Source organism: Vidua chalybeata, chromosome 1 (assembly GCF_026979565.1).
Source record: "Vidua chalybeata isolate OUT-0048 chromosome 1, bVidCha1 merged haplotype, whole genome shotgun sequence".
Lineage (NCBI taxonomy): Eukaryota > Metazoa > Chordata > Aves > Passeriformes > Viduidae > Vidua > Vidua chalybeata.
The window spans coordinates 10300658-10313510 of NC_071530.1; the positions used below are offsets into that span (position 1 = coordinate 10300658).

General features: G+C 40.9%; 1 protein-coding gene across 1 annotated transcript in view; it reads right to left on the minus strand.

Moving 5' to 3' along the window:
* The window catches only part of DIP2C (disco interacting protein 2 homolog C), a 307235-nt gene that overhangs the window by 117242 nt on the left and 177140 nt on the right, over positions 1-12853 (minus strand). The gene's annotated exons all lie outside the window — the stretch shown is intronic.

Genomic DNA, 12853 nt, shown 5'->3' on the forward strand with positions numbered 1-12853 from the left:
GTGATGCCTCTGTCTTGCAGGTCTGATAAAAGTGTCTCAATTCCTTCTCAATCTACCCTGGCATGCTCAGACTAACTGAATTCATCATACTATGATTGAGTATTGCTATAAAATACAGTTTTTTCATTATTTTTTTCTGAAAAGATTGTTCAAGTATGAAAACTCGGTCCATAAACAACACACTGAAATACCTGCATTAAAAAAAATCATTAAAAGAACACTTCTTCTGTCTTTCCTTATAGTGTTGCTTGCTGTAGTTTCTCACCTACTATAAACTTTGATAGAGTTTCAAACAGAAATATACCTTGATGTAATTGCACTCAAGCCTTCTGAGTGGAAGGCTTTTTCTAAGTGGAAAAATCATGCTTTTAGGTGAAATGTTCTCTCATGTGACATTCTAACTGTACTGTTATAGCTGAATAAAATTACTCCAGATCCTGACCCTTCAAAGCTCTCCTGTAGGTAAAAAAATCATTTTACTCTTCCCACCTGGCTTTTCCACAAGAACGTCTTACAGAAAATCCAGAGCATAGAGTAAAATATCATGACCTCTCTCTACAGTAGTAGGAAGTAAGGCACAGTGACTTATCTGCTATTGTCCTCCACTGTTTTAGCTTGGCCAACCACACATGGAATCCAATTTGTGTGTTTGTACTCAAAGAATCAATAAATGGGAAAGAGCAAAGCACCAAGCTTGGGAAAGCTCACTACTTGTGCTCGTTGCTTAACACCAATCAGCCTGGTGTTCAGCATTCAACCTGACATATTTCTTATGAGCTGCAAACTGCAGACACAACAGCTCTGTCCCCAGTCTTTTCCCTGTTGCATTCAAGCATTTTTACTTGTTTATTCTCTTCCTTTACTTTCTATGACAGGACAGAAAGGGCAAGCATACATTTGGGAATAAACTCAGTAAGTGAAATAGAAAGGAAGTGGAACTGTAAAAACAAGCAGGTGGTAGAAAGAAAGTTTCCTTTCAAAGAGGTAATGATCTGTTATTATACAATATGAGATGAGGTCTCAAAACAAAGGGCAGAGAAATTAAAACTGGCACAGAGAATGAGGGTCTGCAAGTTCTGACTTCCAGAGTGATGACCTATGGCTTTGGCCAATGAGCTCCATAACCAGAATCTCTCCACTGTTGCAAATTCCTCATGCCACCAGCAGGATGGATTGCCCAGCTTTCCTGGGAGGTGCTCTGCTTAGTGCAGTCACTCTTTTCATCTGGTTTATCTCATAACTTGGCACAACGGTGTGCTCCTGGCTTAACTGGAAAAGCTTACAAAAAAAAGCCAACCCCACTAAAACAGACATTACTGCACAGACACAGCTTGATATGGACACCCTTCTCAAATGGGGTGACTGAGTGACAGAAGATAGGGACAGAGCAGTATTAACTGCTGACAGGTGGGCAGTGGTCAAAGGTGAAATAGTAATGCCCCGAAATACAGAAATAAACACTGTTCATTTCAGACTGCTCATACTTTTGACTCCTTGTTCACAGTGTTCTTTAACCATTTATTCCATGCGCTGTCCTGAAATCTTTTTCAGGGGGAACACTACGCTACTAAATTTTTATTTAGTCAGAAGTTGAGCTGGATGGTTTTAACTGGCTCAGAGATCATGTAAGTCTCTTTGGAACTTTTCATGAAGACTTTTTTGAGGAACATACTTTCACTCCTCCTTGCAAAAATTTATGCATACTTAGAACAAGTGGAGACTTCCCTCTATGACAAGCTGCCCTCTCCTACTCATTTCCTTTAGGGAAGACAGTATGCATGATCCTTTTAGGCTCAGCTGTCTCCACAAGCAAATCAGTCTTCTTTTCCTGAAGCAAAAAACAATTGTTGTGTGATGAACAAGGCCAGCCATTTCCTGCTCCACATGTGGAGCCCTGCTGCAGCATCTTGTGTTTCTCTACAGCTGCTAGAAGAGCACTCTTCCAAAGAGTGCATTCTCATCCGGCATGAAGCATAAACCTGACTCACCCTACTCCTTCCACCCCATTGTTGCTGTTCAGGGATGCCCCATTCCTTACTTGGGCCAGAGAGAGTGTCCTTTAAAGCTCTGAATTGCAACTGAGACATTTGAAATATGCTGCAAATTCCTAGTCCTCCTAAAGACCTTTGCAGATTTTAGCAAATGAACTTGCTCTTTTTTCTTTGGATCTTTTTTAAAAGAACAAAAACCTATTCAACAAATTACAGTTGCATTCTTCCTCAAGGTGGAGGACTTATTATTAGGGTTTGTTTTTTTTTTTTTTCCCTACATAAATTTAACTTGCCTCAGCAGCTTCCTTTATTCAATATTAGCTGCATTTGCTCCATAGGCATGTCAAACACTCAAAATACTGTAAGCAAAGCAGTACCTCCTCAGAGATCAGGGATCTGGGTATGAGTTCTGCACAGATCACAGAACAGGGTGCTCCTCCCATGGCCAGCAACAGCTACATTAAAAAGTTTCACATTATAAAACTGTTCTCACAGCCCTTGCATAAAATGCCTCAGCACACAAAAGAACAACATTATCTTCTTTTGTACTTAAATCAGGTCTTGCCGTTGTGTGTCAAGTAGTTCTCCTGCATCTCATTTACCACGCAGCCCTGTCTCTTTTTGAGACAAGAAATTACACTGGCTGTAGATGGGAGTCATGCATTGCTAGAATCAAGATTTTAGAATTTGTTTCTGCCTCTGTTTCTGATAAAATATATTCCTTCTTCTGGTTTTGCTCACGTTTTCAGTTTCCCAGGAATTATAAAGCCTTCATATGCAATCACCAGCTGTTTAAGAAAAACAAATATGAAACAACAAGCTGTTGCTTATTTTTTTCTGTACAGATGCAGAATTACCTAAGAGAGTCCCTACCATCTTCTGCAGCCTGGTTTGCCCGTTGTGAGGTAATGGTACTACTTCCATCCCTCCTTTCAGGGGACGTATCCCTGGAAGAATAAAACTGCCTGGAGACAAACCTAGTTGTGATATGAATTCATCCATCTCTTCCTTTTGGCTCATGTAATTCCTCTCATTCCTCTCCCCTGAGCTCTTTTTGTCATTTTTTTTTCCTTGTTTTGAGCTAGCCATTGGAAGCAATCTTTATTCCTTTGCATTAGTAGCCAATTTCTGGCAACATGATGGATGACACAACTGGGAGTAAGACAGGCCTAAGGCCTGAGAAGGTTTAGACTCCTTGCCTGTTATAGGATAGCCCTCAAACACAACTAACTCACTCAGAGAAGGGCAGATTATTGAGATCAAGAAGGCTGATGCTCTGCTCTAATGAGTTGAGAATACCAAAGGATTTTTAATTAGAGGTTATTTACATATGTATAATACATGTCTCATTTATATTGCAGTAGAGGATCAGCCCTGAAGTCAGACATTTAACAAATAAGTAAAACCACAAATAAATCTCAATCATAGGGAAGCAAGTACCTGGGATGGCATCAAGGAAAACAGCTGGAAGAACACACAGAGGAGGCAATGGAAGCAAGGCCATTTTCTGCTGCATCAACACAGAGCACAACATAATAATAAAAATAACAATAACAATAATAATCCCTGTAATAACTAGAAATTGTTTTGCTACTAAAACAATTTCTAGTTATTACAGGGAAACAGCTGATACTATAGAAAAATAGCATTATCAAAGGTGAATTTTGGCTGAAAATTTTGGATAAGACAATGGTAAGTATAGCAATTGTATGCTAAGCAATTATACAGGGAGAAGGTTGGTAATTGCTGTCTTACAGGAAACCAGTATTTGAAAGCATGAAAGTTGCTTCTGAGTTTAATCAGACCTTTGTCAGAGCTACCATGGAGACAAAGGATACACTGAGAATTCATTTCCTAATAAGCAGCTTGTAAATACTCTGAATAGAGATAACTTGGTAGCTACATTTATTGGAAATGCAATCAGGACGTGCTAAATAGGGTGAAACATGGTAAATGTGGTATCATCAGAACTGATTACAGTTGGGTTTTGTCTTTTCGTTGCCCTGGCTGACATCACTGAGTTATTTTCAGGCAGATACAGGGCAAGTGATTTCATAAAAATTCTGCTGTGTTCATCCAACATAGATCAGTTCCTTGGAAATCATCTCACCCCTGGGAATGTGAAAGTGAGTCCATATAATAACAGATCTTTGCTGGGGGTGATGCTATAACGAAGCAGTCTCAGAATACTTTCACAATCTCTCTGGGTATTAAGATAGGAAAGCATATGGCCCAAACAGTGTGACACCTAATTTCTCTCCATCTGGAAGCAGATGTGCTATTAATTCTGAAATATGGCATTCACAATAGTCAACACATGATTGAATGCAGGAACAGCTGCTCTAAGATAACTTTCATTTACAGGAGGGCTGTGGAGGTTACTAACAGAAATAAACTGTTGCTTACCTTTCAAGAAACAACTTATGTGTGCAAGGTTCAGTCTTTGGGATATTTAAGCTATATATATTAGGCCTCTGGCTTTACTGGGAACTGGGGATACATGGAGATGCAAGGGAAACTTCTCTTGTCTTTTCATGAATTTGGGGCTGAGTTTTGTTGATTTGTACCATTTTTGGCAGTTAAAAGTCAGTGGTTTAGAAAAGATGTGCATTCCCATGAATGTGCCACTGTAAAAGGCTTGGCTTTTCAAGGATGCTGCAGGCAACAATCCCCACTGGTGCAGGAAGCTGCTCCTTGCACTCCCTGAAGGGCTGTGCCATCCTTCAGCCAATGCTGAGCACCCCCTGAGCATCTTCCATCCCCACCTGCTGCACACATGCACAGACCAGATGCTTGGTATGTTCTCATGTGGTTAGAAAGCTAAACTCTAAGGAAGGGAAGCATGGCTGTCATCTCCCACTTTGGCTGGCACAGCAGTAATCCATAATTCTGGGTAGAAGGAAGAGAGAAGCTGAACATGTGGCTGGGAAAGCTGCACGGGCAGGATGTGAAACACAGAGCTCACATGCTGGAAACAGAGGACACCAAAACAGATTGAACTCTCTGACTCCACAGCTAGTTTTGCTGAAAGGCATAGTTTTTGCATTAATTTGGATTCTTCTGGTATTATAATAAAGTTAATTTTAAAATATTTTTTCTCAAAACTCTGAGAATTTTTAAATATTGTATTAACTCTACTCATAAGTGAAATAAAACCCCAACATGCATGTCTCCCACTAATAATTTCCATCCCTCCATTTATTTATTATCCCATTTGTAATGCACTCTGGAAGTCAGCTTCACACAGTGATCTCATCTCAGGCCCCCTTACTATGCAATCTGAACTAAACTAACTTTATATTTGTTTCTCTCTGGAGATCCTCAAATAATTTTTCTCAAGAGCTCTATACTTATCCTCACAAACTTTTTGTTCTGGGTCAAAAGCAAGGATGTGGTCATATAAATTACATATTTGCCAGCATTTTTCTTCAACTTCTTTTTTGTCCCAATTGAGTAATTGCTTGAAATTTGTAAGCAAGCTAAATCATATAGGAGATTAAATAATTTCTGAATAAGTCTGCTTACAGCTAGGTTAATGATTTCAAATTAACTTCTACAAGTAACCCTCACTCAAATTTAAGGTTAAAATATTGTTTTATGGTCAGTCACATGAACATTTATATGCAGTCCCATTCTAATACATAGCATATTAAACATATTTTCTTTTCTCCTTATTCTTTGGGGAAATGCTAAATGATGAGGGTTCAGTAAAAATGAGTCCTCAAATCTTCCCATTCCATCCTTTAGCATGCACAGCTCTCATAATGTCATAGTGTAATTATTTTTTGTCAGTTCTGGCAGGATTGCAGAACGATATCTTGACTCTGCTTTCAAAACCACAAAATATAAGTAACCTGTATATTTTCAAATCACCACAAGGTAAGCTGTAAAGTCACAAAATGGGACCAACCTTTGTTAGGGTTCATGCACACACCTACCTCATGGTAAATGAGAACAAATACATGGTGAGAGAGGTACTGAAGCTCCTAGAGCAGAGCAGCTCAGCTAAGAAAGGTCTGGTGCCAGCATCTCTAGGACTTGGATCTACAGGGAATGTTCTTTCATTCCTAATTATCATATTTCAAATGACCCTCAAACCTGGCCTGGGATGATTTGTTCTGAAGTTTAACAATTTCATGCTCAGTATAAATTGTTCTGTCTTTTCCCCTTTGAACACCAGTGTGGGAAAGGTGGCTCAGGAGTTTGAGCTGTGAAAGGTGCAGTTAGGATGCATTTGTTTTGGCAGTACCTCCAAGTATCTCCTATATTAAAATGTCTTTTAAAAGAAGTGCTGAGTGCACTTGAAAAATACATGAAAAATACTTGAAAAACCACTGCTGTTCTCTGCAGTGGTGGGATCTCTGGGGCAGGGGCTGGCAGCTCTCCAAGGATGTACCAGACCAGTTTTTTGGTCTCCAAGGTATACCAGACCAATTTTTTCTTTTTTACTTCTACCACCTAAATTATGGGGAAAAAAATCACCAGAAGAGTGTCAGAAGGGAGGTACTCTCCCAGCTGGGAGTGCAGGTAACACAACCACCCTACAGCCCATACCCTTCTTCCACACTACCGGCTGGGAGATGTTGATTCCAAAAATGGCATTTCTCAAAACACTCCACTTCTCAGCTCTCAGCTCTGTGCTCACCTGCTGCTGTGCCTTTTAAAACCTCTCCACTGAGTCCATGCAATGCATGTGCTCTCTTTTGCTGGTCTTACTTCTAGGACACCATTAACCTCCAGACACAGAGGCAGCACAATTTCACTTACGCTGCTACTTCCCACATCATTCCTGACATCTGGAAAAGTCAGATTTTAGAGCTCTTTGGTCTCACTTTTATTAAGGATTACACTGCTCCAGGCAGTGCTCTGGTCATCTTCAAGGCCTATTACAAAGCTCATGAGAAACAAGAAGCTTAATAACCTTGGCCCAACTCATTTATCCCATCCTTGTCTCATCAGAGAATTGTGGTGCAGTAGAAATCATAGAGACACTATCTCATGCCTAACACATCCATATGCCTTTGAATATATTACACCACATTCTTTAGCAATTAATGTTGCTCTTTTTTTAGTTTTTAAATTTTATTGGTGCACATTTTTTCTGTTATCCATTCTGGTTTTAGGTGGGTTTTTATTACTGACAAGTGTGGAAACAGTAAAAGCCAGGTCCTGGCACACGAGAAGGTGCTCTGGGATGGAGAACTCAAGCTTCTTGCTTTGGCCTCATCTAAAGGCCACAGGGTGTCCTTTTGGGAAAATGGAAGTTGGAAAGGACCTGATGTTTCAGCTCCTTGTGTGTTGATCACCCAGCTGAGGGAGGATAACACTCTTGTTCTCCAGAAAGGTGCTGAAGGTCTCTGACAGGGAGTTGCTCTCTGAACCTCCCAGACCACGACCGGGCTGGGAAACACAGAACTGGGGGGGGGGGATTTATGGTGACCAAGACCACAATTTCTGATCACAAGGACCTCCCAGTTGCCCAGGGGCTCTGTCACCTGGCGGGGCCCCAGCAGCTGCTGCTGTACTGCGCTGCAGCCTTTACGTGGCAGCAGAGCCCAGCTCAGCTCCGGCCACCACCACGGCAGCCACAGCAAGGGCCAAGCTCGGGCAGCACGGTCACCACAGGGCTACACTGCAGAGGGGCTTTTAAGCACCAAATCAGTTAAGACCATTCTTCCCAAAGCAAGACAGCTGATATGATGGCATTTTAAATAATGGTGGCAGAAACTTCAGGTTCTCCTATGAGGGTTTTCAGCGGTAGCAAGAGCAGAATGCAGCCACTGCTACCAGCGCGCAAACAGGGCCCTAGTGACAGTATGGAGGGACAACAGCCCCTGAAATGTCAGTATTCAACTGGGTCTGTCATTCAGACAGCGGTGTGAAAGCTAAAGCTAGGCTGTTCAGGCTACCCCCTTGCCCAATCCACCACATAATTCCCATCTCCTATTCTCAACACACCATTCCAAATCCATGGATCTGCAGCTTCCAAAAGTACACGAGAAACCTAGTTCCTAAACAGCACTAAGGAAACAAAAGCTGTATGGCCAACTGCAGCTACGTCTACATGTCCATTATTCACTCATACTCCAGTCTGTGCCTGACTCTGCAGTCCCACGAGCAGACCAAGGCCGATGCTGACATCTATTCTGCATGCAGAGTGCTGGGAAGCCAGCATTCCTCTGTCTGAGCTCTCCTGCCTGAAAATCCACTGGGCCAGAAAAGCCTCTTGGCAAAAGTTACTGATCCAGCCTACAGCACCATTTGGCTTCAGTGTCATCTTGAGCCCCCAGATAATGTTATAGCACAAGCACCGGATAAGGAATGGCAGTTGCTAAGAGAAAAACATTGCCATGATCTACACTTGACAAACCTTTCCAAATATTGTTTCCAAATGTGGAAATACTAAGAGATTTTTTTAAAAAAAATTAGTAGTAAACAAATCAAGAAATGCTTTTGGATTAACATCAGCTAAACTATTTGCCACATTTGTATAATGAAAATAATATCGCTTCACCCTGCACTAAATCAGTTACTACACTTTATAGCATTTTCTATTTCTTTAGACATCAGAAAAATGATCAAAGCTGACATTTTGAAACATAGTGGTTTCAGGCTCCCTTCCTGTACAAAAAAGAAGCAGCCAGGAAATTTTAAACCTTTTTGATTTGAAGAATTAGACTGAATTTCCAGTGCAGGCTGAATTCTAAAATCCAATTATCTTGAAGCAAAAAATATCCCAGGAACATTGAGGGAAAAAAATAGTGTCCACAAACTCAAGTATTAATTTTATTTAGAATATAAAATCATAGAAAGCAGGTTTTCAAAATTATAGTGCTGAAAAATTTGGTTACAACATTAATGAAATAATAATAATAATAAAGATAATAAAGAAATAAGAAAACAGATAGGGATTAAAAACATCACAGTTTGACATTTTGCATTGTACAAGAGAATAAGCTGAAGGTGATATTAGTGGCAGCAATGATTTTGAGTCTCCAAAGAGAGTTCATTAAACAATCTTTGCTGACATCTAAATCCACATAAAAAGCAAAGGCATGGAAGGAGAACTGGATGACTTTCAGCATCTTAGACTTCCAATTAGGAAAACCTTACCAAGAAGAGACAGAAAAGGACTTTGATCAGAATTTGAATGGAAATTTATTTGCAGATGTTAATTGAAATAAACTGTGCATAAACACTAAGGAAGGGAAATGTTTTCTAGATGTGAATTCCTTATTGGTTAAAGAGTGTGTATTCATTTTTTTGGGGCTTTTTCCAAGTAGATGTGCCAAATACGATAACAAACACTCAATCTGGGTAACAGCTAGGATATAACAATCACAATGTGATCAGAGCAGAGATACTGAAGTATTAAGCACAGCAAAACAACAAGCCAAACAAAGACTTCTACCTGAAGCAATTATGAATCTGAAAATATGATAACCAGAATGAAATCTGACTTGCAAGTTTGCAACCTACAGTAATAACTGAGTAATTAAGAGACCAAGAAAGAAGCAGACTTTTGATCTCACAGGGGCAATAAACAGAAGGGGAGTACATAGTTAGGGTTGTTTGAGGTTTTTTTTTCCTAGGGTGGAACATTCCACTGTATCTTAGCAAAGCTCCTCTGAAAGTAAATTTGAAGACAATCTGATAACTTTTAAAAATTGAAATGTATACTTACATTTACTTTCACTGACATTTGCTACATTTGGTTTTCTTTTGAGTGAGTGAAGATGCAGGAATTGTTCAAACCAGTTTGCTGGAGAGCTCGTGACTTGCTGAGGAGTCATGCTATACAGCAACCAAGCTAGGAATTCAAAGCCTTGCCAGAAGACCCCAAAACACTGTCAAGCTTCTCAGTTTTAATGCTGAGGACATTTTCAGAGCAGCAAAATCTGAATTTATAGTATAGTCCTGACTCTCCTACAGTGAGATTCCTGCACTAATAACAGCCCTCTATACTGAATACCTTACTTTTCTTCTCAGTAATGAAGTTTATGTCTTTATTTTATACATATATGTATATAATTACAATTGCCCCATCCCTAAGACAGGACCTCATGTACCCATGTACCTCATGTACCCATTTCACTGAACAAATGCCTTCCTTTAAGGGCAGCAGGCAGCAACTGAAACCAAGAGGCAACAACACCAACTCAGAGCACTCTTGGGGTCTCAGAAGAGGCACGCAATGAAGATAGGCAGGATGTCTCCTTTTGCCCATCCCCAAACTGACTCAACATCTTCATGTAGAAATGGCAAACACAGCTCAAGCAGACAACTTTCACCTCACAGTCAAATGCACATGTTTTTAAAAGAACTGCTCTGGCGAGTCACAGCTTGGAGATTTGAGGACCATGTGTTGAACGCCCACAAATTAGACAAGTTCAGGAATAGTATTTTTTTACCTATTTAAAAACTGGGTAGAAATCAGACCATTTATAGTGTAATGTTGGAGAAGCTCTTAGGAGCTTATATATCAAGGAATTATTACGCAGATACCACAACCATTATTCAACAGAAAATTGGCAACATCTACAGTATGAACCCAGGGTTTCCGAGGGGAGGAGGGAGTTTTAAAAATTTATCAGAATGGTCTGGACACACATGAACTTTCTCTGTCACATTTATCATTTAATTTTCCTTTAAATGGGACTGGCAAACTCTTTGACTAATGGAATGAACCAGAGATATGTTACAAAAGGTTTAATAAGGAGTTCTCCACAATTTTCCAGTTGTGTCAGCACAATGAGTCTGACTTCATCCAGCAAGAGACATCTCTCAAACACAATCCAGAGCCTTCACAGTCAAATTTACTCTCCTCGAGACCTTCCATAACCATCAGGCCCTGGCTTCTGATTCTCAGCACACCAGGGTCTCTCTGCCACAAAGGTTGGTGGGTGCTGCTGTCTATGGCTCCCTAATTCTGCCTAAATACACCTTCCAAGGTAGGAGTAAAGAAGTTTCAGAGCTTACCTTTCCTTTATGGAGTCACAAAATTGTTAAGGTTGGAAAAGATAACATCCAAACCAACCATCAACACAGCACCACCGTGTTCACTACTCATCCAGATCCCCAAATGTCACAACCACATGCCTTTTGAACACTTTCAGGGATGGTCATTCCACCTCTTCCCTGGGCAGCCTGTTCCAATGGTTGACCACTCTTTTGGTGAAGAATTTTTTTCCTAATATCCAATCTTAACCTCCCTGGCCATAGCATTTTCACTTGTCCTATCTCTTGTTGCTTGTGAAGAGAGGCTGAACCTCACCTGTCTCCAGTTTCCTTTCAGGGAGTTGTAGAGAGTGATAAAGTCTCCTTTTCTCCAGGGCAAACACCTCCAGCTCCCTCAGCTGCTCCTCACAAGACTTGTGCTCCAGACCCTTTGCCAGTTTTACTGCCCTTCTCTGGACATGCTCCAACACTTCAATGTCTTTCTTGTTGTGAGAAGCCATTATAAACCAGTTTTAAACCAATCACTTCCTTCACTTTGTGTTTTATCTGGAGCAGTATCATCAAGAAAGTTGGATCCCATTCACTTGGAAATGAGTTATTACCCTTCTGTTCAGCTCTGAAATTAATTTTGTCTTCCTTTAATCAGTGCTTCTATTTAGGGCATAATGATGTTCCCAACTTGCTATACTGCAAATTAAATATTTTTCTTATAGTATTACCAAACTAGAATCAGTACAGTAAGATTCAGCAGTGCCACAGAACCACAGACTGGAGTAGGTCAGCAGGAATCTCTGGAGACCATCCAGTCCAACTCCCTGCTCTAGGCAGGGTCATCTACAGCACACTGCTTGGGGCTACATCCAGTGGGAATTTTAATAACTCCAAGAATGGAGACACCACAATTTCTCTTGGCAACCTGTGCCAGTGGAGAGAAAAAAGCTTTTTCTTAGGCTTACTTCAATTTTTTCATATTTGAATGAGTCTGACTGCATCCAGCAAGAGACTTCTCTCAAACACAATCCAGAGCCTCCACAGTCGAATTTACTCTTGTCAAGACCCTCCATAACCATCAGGCCCTGGCTTCTGACTCTCAGCTCACCAGGGTCTCTCTGCCACAAAGGTTGGTGGGTGCTGCTGTCTATGGCTCCCTAATTCTGCAGCTGCAAGAGAGGCAGCACCAGATGAACCAGTCTGTGGCCTCAGGCTGCTGTCTGGGAAGGATGCTCATATTGCAGCAGCCTCTGAAGTAATTCAAACAACAGCTGAGCACACCTATCCTTCATCCTGTTAGGGTGCAGTACATGCAGTACATGCAGTTACACCTTCAAAGGTAAGAGTAAAGAAGTTTCAGAGCTGCCCAGATCCCTCTGAATGGCATTACACATGTGTGCTGTATCAACTGCTTCTTCCAATTTAGTATCATCTGCCAGTGTGTGAAGAGGGCACCATCTCACCTGCAAAGTCACTAATGAAGCTATTAAGGGGTACTGGAGCCAGTATTCACTCCCTACAGTACCATCAGAGACTGGTGTCCAGCTGGACTTTGTGTTACTGATCACAACTCTCTGAACTCAATTTCAGCCAATTTTCAGACCACCTCACTGTCCACTTATCTAATCCACATTTCACCAGTTTGCCAAGGAGGATGTTATGACACGGAAGGCAAGGCATCCAACTTCCACTGCTCTTCCTTCAACCTCCAGGGAAGTCATCTCATTGTAGAAGGTCATTAGGCTGATCAGGCATGAATTGACCAAGCTACTAAGAGAACTTTGTAAATCCATGCTGTCTACTCCCAATGACCACCTTGTCCTTCATATGTTTAAAAAGAGTTTCCAGCATTATTTGCTCTACCACCTGCTCAAGAGATTGAGAAGAGTCTGGCTGGCCTGTAGTTTCCCAGA